The sequence below is a fragment of the Sinocyclocheilus rhinocerous genome, unplaced genomic scaffold, assembly GCF_001515625.1.
Source record: "Sinocyclocheilus rhinocerous isolate Xijiao unplaced genomic scaffold, SAMN03320098_v1.1 scaffold2335, whole genome shotgun sequence".
In the NCBI taxonomy this organism is placed as follows: domain Eukaryota; kingdom Metazoa; phylum Chordata; class Actinopteri; order Cypriniformes; family Cyprinidae; genus Sinocyclocheilus; species Sinocyclocheilus rhinocerous.
The window spans coordinates 55,357-61,778 of record NW_015636844.1 but is presented as its reverse complement, the minus strand read 5'-3'; the positions used below and the strand labels follow the sequence as shown (position 1 = coordinate 61,778).

At 35.9% G+C, this 6,422-nt stretch overlaps 1 long non-coding RNA gene across 2 annotated transcripts in view; it reads left to right on the top strand.

The window, feature by feature from the left end:
• The window catches only part of LOC107748104 (uncharacterized), a 12,444-nt gene extending 6,455 nt beyond the window's left edge, over positions 1 to 5,989 (top strand). For both annotated transcript variants that reach the window (XR_001640882.1, XR_001640881.1), the window contains 4 exons: positions 2,726 to 2,809; positions 2,927 to 3,004; positions 5,555 to 5,611; positions 5,794 to 5,989. This is a non-coding gene — a long non-coding RNA (uncharacterized LOC107748104). The remainder of the gene's footprint in view (positions 1 to 2,725; positions 2,810 to 2,926; positions 3,005 to 5,554; positions 5,612 to 5,793) is intronic.
• Positions 5,990 to 6,422: the final 433 nt, after the last annotated feature.

Below are 6,422 nucleotides of genomic sequence, written 5' to 3'. Positions count from 1 at the left end.
CCTGTTAAATTACCAGCCCTAATATATATATATATATATATATATATAATTCCAAAAAAAAGTCTAGACTGATAGGTCCTTTAAATGCAATCTGCTACAATTAGTAGCATCATTTACTACACAAGCTGATTGGCCTCTGCTGATTCTACAGCCAATGAGAGGAACAACATTGAACTCAGATCGCACGCGTGCAAAATGCACTTTTGTGCGCTCAAAATATGATCTTTCGCGCGCAGAATTGTGGCAGAGATCTAAGCCTATAGAGACGGACATGAACAGTTCTGCATTGTCTTTATGTTCGTTGGCAAAAATGAGCAAAACAGACAACATTGTGTCTAAAATAACACAGTATTAACTTCTTACTTACTGAACTGTTGTATAAGATCACTATTACATTTGCACTCGTGTGATATTGCACTTAGCCTATTGCTCGTGTGATATTGCTTAACTAGCCTATATGATGTAAATATGAGACAAAAACTATTTTGCCCCATAGCTTGAATTTTACACTAGTAGCATCATTTACTACACAAGCTGATTGGCCTCTGCTGATTCTACAGCCAATGAGAGGAACAACATTGAAATAGTCTGGTTAAGTGTTTGCTGTAAGCTGGTCCTGCAGCATGCTATCAGAGTTCCTCTGAAACCCTCCACCTCCCCCTGCTCCACCTGTCTGGAGCTGCTATTGGATTTATGTATGCCTATTCATGTGGAAGCAGCATATCTTATGGTCACGTCTGTGTATCTATTGGTGGTAGCCAATCCATACTTGCAGCAGCATTCGTAGAAGATATAGTCCGCCAAGGCCTAATACATTGACCATTGTCAGATCTATTAATATGCTAAAACTATTTGAGAGTTGCCATGATTGATTTAAATGAACCCTAACTTAAATTATCATAAAAAGACAAATGTCTGTGTTATGTGTCAACTACCCACAGAAAAGTATTCTAGATTTTTTTTTTCATGTGCATACTTTAAAAGAATTTGTACTATGGAACTGTGCTGTTTTACAAACTGCTCGTACTCGGCTTTGATGAATCATATTGTATTGTACCTCCACTGCTTTGATTCAAAGCTCTGTCTATGCATTGGTCAATATATGACCTACCATGTGTTTGCAATTAAAGAGCTTTGAAAGGTGTTGATGAGTCATATCAGTGAAAGGAAAGACTAAGCACACAGTAAATAGATGCTGTCAGTCTAGGTTTAGTCTGCCAAAGCCTTATATTATTAAAGGCATTTATAATGCCTCAAATCATCTCATATAAACAGAACGAGCCCAGAGATTATTTATTTGAAGCTGAGATGGCATTCATAAATGCATTTAGCAAACATCAATATTTCTAGACAAGCAGTTTCAGTTATGATGTGTGCAGAAAGAAAAATACCTAAGCCAGTCACAAGCTTATTTCTGCTTCAAAAGCTTTTCTTTTTCTTTTTTCTTTTTTTTTTGGTCGGTCCTTTGTACAGAGATGATTCAATGACACAGCATTCGTTTCACTGTTCTGCTCCAGATTCTGTTTTGTATAGCACAAATAGAGCAATGGTTTCTTAAAAGCTTTACTAGAATAATATAGTGAGCAATGTTTAACATTTAGTGAATAATCTGTAATAAAGCCGAGCAGCATTTGGGTCGCAAATATGAAAAAATTGATGTAGGCACCAGTCATTTTGTTTTTCATAAATATAGCCATTAAAAATATTTTACCTGATGAACAAAAAAGAGGTGAAAAACAGGGTCAGAAATGAACTTTTCCAGTAAAGGGAATATTTGCCTTCCGGAAGTGATTTCCTGGGTCATTTTTTTACCTTTGTAAGGGCAATTTTATTTACATAACAGCGATGTAATATTATGGCAAAAATCATTATTGTCGATTATTGCCCTTGATATTGGAATAATGATCAGAAATGTTGATTAACAAAATAGACATTATAAATGTTTTTGTGTGTGGAAAAATGACATATTCTTTTAGGCTACACAGGCAAAACAAGCCGAGAACTGTTTATGAATACGTTTATTGTTTTTTGATGCATTACAAAACTGTATATACAGAAAGCGAGCAAAGAACGTTCCCTATTATTGAAGTGGTCAATGAATTCATCGCAAGCTCACTGAGTTCAGCACTCTCACAAGAATTTGGGGAGCATTTTTGCTTATTTTGGTGGCATTTTTGCCCCAATCCCTTGTTATTTTCCGACGCTGGTGAAAAATCCTTTAGGAAGCAATATATCATAAATGACTTGTGGCAACCACCTAAATGTCCTAATAACTACTCACAACACCTTGGCAACCGCATAGCTACAGTATGTGCCAGCACAACATCTAGATAAACATGACAACAGTTTTTAGAAAATGTATAATGTATTGTTTTGGTATATTAAAATTCAGGCTTCTGTTGACATGTGCTTTCAAGGGTGCCTTTGCTGCTTCACTTTACCTCACAAATGTCTCATTCTCAGCTACACCTACAGTACCTTGTCATGGGATTCCCGCCAGAAGCAATTTGGAATCGGTTTGTTCTGTGACAAATATTCCACAGAGACATGGTACAAAAAGTTGTGAAAGTGAACCAGGCTTCTAAAGGGCTTCTCATAATCTCTGTGGACCAATTACAGTTATCATTCTATCAAACAAAAGAGTGACATTCAGAGATGAAGACTGTTCTTTGTGAAGTATTATCACAGCTAATGTTGTTATTCTCTATCTCTTTCATATTTTCAGATAACCAATAGCATTGACTACATTATCTAGAGACATAGCTGATCTCCCTCTTAAAGTCGAGACATGGAAAGCACAGGGAATAAAGTGAGTGGAGACTGAACCAAATGCTGAGAGTATCACAGAATACAGAGGAACCTGTCCTAATAGAAAACACAGATATTCCAAAATGGCTTTAACCCATTTTATTTTCATTCCCCCAAGGTGTCCACCATCTCCCCACAAAAACAGACAGTGAAAAATAGATCCAAGTCCACAGAGGAGGTACAGCAAGCCAAAAAGGTAGTGGTTCTACAGAACGCTAATGTCCCACATATTTCAATTTAAGTGACTCTCACTTTATCTTTAATGCACTTTATGTGTGTGTAGATGACAGTGCGGCATTTGTGCATCAAATGAGATGATCATTAAATGGGCAGGGCACTGTGTGTCAATTTTCAGCTTCTAATTTTAAAGTTCCTTTATTGACCTCACTGTTTTACACACAGTACAGCCCACAATAAAAATATATATTGTACAAGCAGTGTGCCACTCTACTAAAGATTTCAGCAGCTGTTCAGCACCATCTAGTGATGTGGTCGAATAATCTCTGAGTGTGTGTGTGTGTGTGTGTGTGTGTGTGTGTGTGTGTGCATTTACTCAGGGACAAAGTATCTCTACCTTTCTTTGAATGCACAGTGACATAGGAATTTGGAAAAATTATTCATAATTTTTTTTATTTATATTATTTATAAATATATTATTATTATTATTACTACTTCTTCTAATGCAAGTATTTTTATTTTTATTTATTTTTGTAATAGACAAAATATCTTTATTCCAATAAATAATAATAATAACAACAACAACAACAACAACAATAATAATAATAATAACAATAATAATAATAAAGTAACACATTTTTAAAATTGTACCTTTGACTTGTCACTGGGTCAATTGGCAGCAAATCCAAATGTTCTCTTTTATTTAAAAACTTTATCAATGCAAATAATATCTTTATTAGTATCTCTGTGTACTGATATGCACCCTCTAGGGGTAGATAAGGTGTAAAGGTGTGCTGTACCTTTGGGAGTTCTTCCTCAATCGCAAGCAAAAAAGTAATATTTAGGGGTTCAAGCGCGTAACGCTGAAACCCTATTGTAATTGATAGAATGGCCAAGGAGCAGTATTCTCCACCTAAAACTGATCGGGCAGACCAAACCGTAAATCGTAGAGACTTGAAACTTGGAGGAATGCTACTGTAGTACTCAGACTGTCCAAACCGTTACCAAGGGTCTCCCCAATCGGCCTGACGGTGGAGCTACAGCGATCAAAAGTAACTACGAAATCGTGCATAATGTCCGCACAATAACGGACCGGTGTGTAAAACTCTTGGACGTATTTTAAAGATTCTATGCCACAAACTTTAAAATATTTCACATACTTTTGAAAATCCAGCGATTAGTTGATCCTGATAAGCGCTCATTGTCACAGTTGTAAACACGACAGCTTTCTTCTAACATGAGGGGGTTTGGCGTCACGGCATATTTGTTTCCAGGCAGAATGGTAAAGAATGCGACATGCACGTCTCCGGGAAATACTGTATAATTCAACCAATCTGATGATGACTTCGAAACTCCCGAAGTGTTTCCAATTTTGTGTGCCGTATGCATCAGACGTTCAGCCAACTGTCTGTGGGCGTGGCGCCCACTTCTACCCGACGGTCAAAGTGGAATTACGCCACAAAAGTGTGGACTCAGAGGAAGACCGCGAGGGTTTAGGGTGCGATTTGGGACAGGACCAGTGTCCGGGAAAAAGGACACGTATGGTCACCCTACTTTTGCGAACCAACAGTTACTCCTAGGTTTTTCGCTCAACCTCAATAAAACCACTGCAGTACAACTCTATAGCTATAACGGGGTCATTTAGAAAAGGATGTGGCCAAATATACCCAAAAGCCTATAAATCCGAAACGAAAACTCAAAACTTCACAAAAGTAGGTGAGCACACGTGACAGATGATTCTAAACAAGCATACAAAGTTTCATGGAGATCAGACCATAGGTGGCGCTATAACAGATTAAAAGGCTTCAAAAACACAATATTTCTATGGTAAATGACCTAAAAAAAAAAGGTTCATAAATTGACACATAAAGTAACTCTTCACATCATATGATCATATGCTCATGCTGAACAACTCTGCCTCTAGGACCACTGCTGTCAATCAAATTGTTCATTAAATATTTTAGATTATTTAAAAAGACTACTTTTGTGAACTAGTCCTAGGATTTTAACTCAACATCAATAAAACGAGTGCAGTACAATGGACTCTCTAGGTCAATAATTATCAAAAAAAACCAAAACAACAACAACAACTAGTGACATCACATTTTATCAAAGTTTACCACTTCATTTCTACAGAGGAATCAGTTTTTGCAATTATGCCAGATTATGATTACAGTGAAATCTAAAAATAGTGTTATAAAGAGGAGAAATGTATGTATGTATGTTTTGTACTGTATGTATGTGTGTGTGTGTGAGTAAGCATTCTTAATGAGTATTAATATAATACTTTAACCATTTAATTTCTGTGTATGTGTGTGTCTGTGAGGGTATTCTCCATCATGGAAGTGTTTTAGTGTCAGCCATACATTTTTGGTTGGCCTAGCCCTAGACCCTAAAGCGTAGGACATTTAAGGCCTTAAAGCGCTTGAACCCCGGTAATCGCTGCTTCCAGCTATATTTTTGCAGATTTGCATGTCCTCGTTTAGATAGCTGAGTAAACATGTTCAGAGATGTGTGTTCAGAAATCCTCTTACTCTGTTCTAAAGTCGTTTTTGCCCTCCTGCCACAGGCCTTTCATACACCACAAAAATCTCTTCCGGCTAAACCAGAAACAGAACAACTTGAGGTAAACATGAAATGACAGATTATGGGCTGCTTTAAAGCTTGACTTTGAAAAACATTAGATCAAAGATTGGACCAAAGACCAGTCAGTGCTGCTTGTGCTGTCAGAGCTGCTTTATTATGTGCTTCATGTTTGTGTTTGATGTCCTCGATTACATTGTGTCTAATGTGTTGTATATTTTATAGGAGACCTCAGAACTGAGTGCCTCATCGGAGGAGTTGAAATGATTGCTGGATTCAAACTTCGGGACTTTGAGATTTAGACAGATCAACTGAAATTATGGGTAATAACAAGAGGATGATTCAGTGTCTCTGTTTATGGAATTGTGACTCAGTTTTACTTAGTTTAGTTAACATAGAAGAAAACCAACAATAATCATGTGTAGCTTCTTTAATTTGTTTGAGTCTGATAATGTTTGTGAAATAAATGCACAACTGGATATCTCAATAAATTGTGTATGTGATTCATATTAATAGGTTCATACAGTACATATGTAGTTGTAGTAAATCATCAGTAAGACTTGAATTTAATATTTTATTAAAAGGTAACATTTATAAGATGATTTTCTTAATCTTTTTTTTCTTGTATTCAAATAAAAGAATATAAAATAGGCAAGTAACTAAATATCCAAAACAGTAAAAATCTATTTTTTACTTTATATTTGTGTAATATAATGTAGCTTCAGATAATATATCTTGAATAATGTTTATTCTTAAATCTTAAATTAAGCATAAATCTCATTATTTTGTAACATTTTTACGTAAAACTAGATAAATATATAAACTTAAAGATATATTCAGGTCAAAAGCAAGTC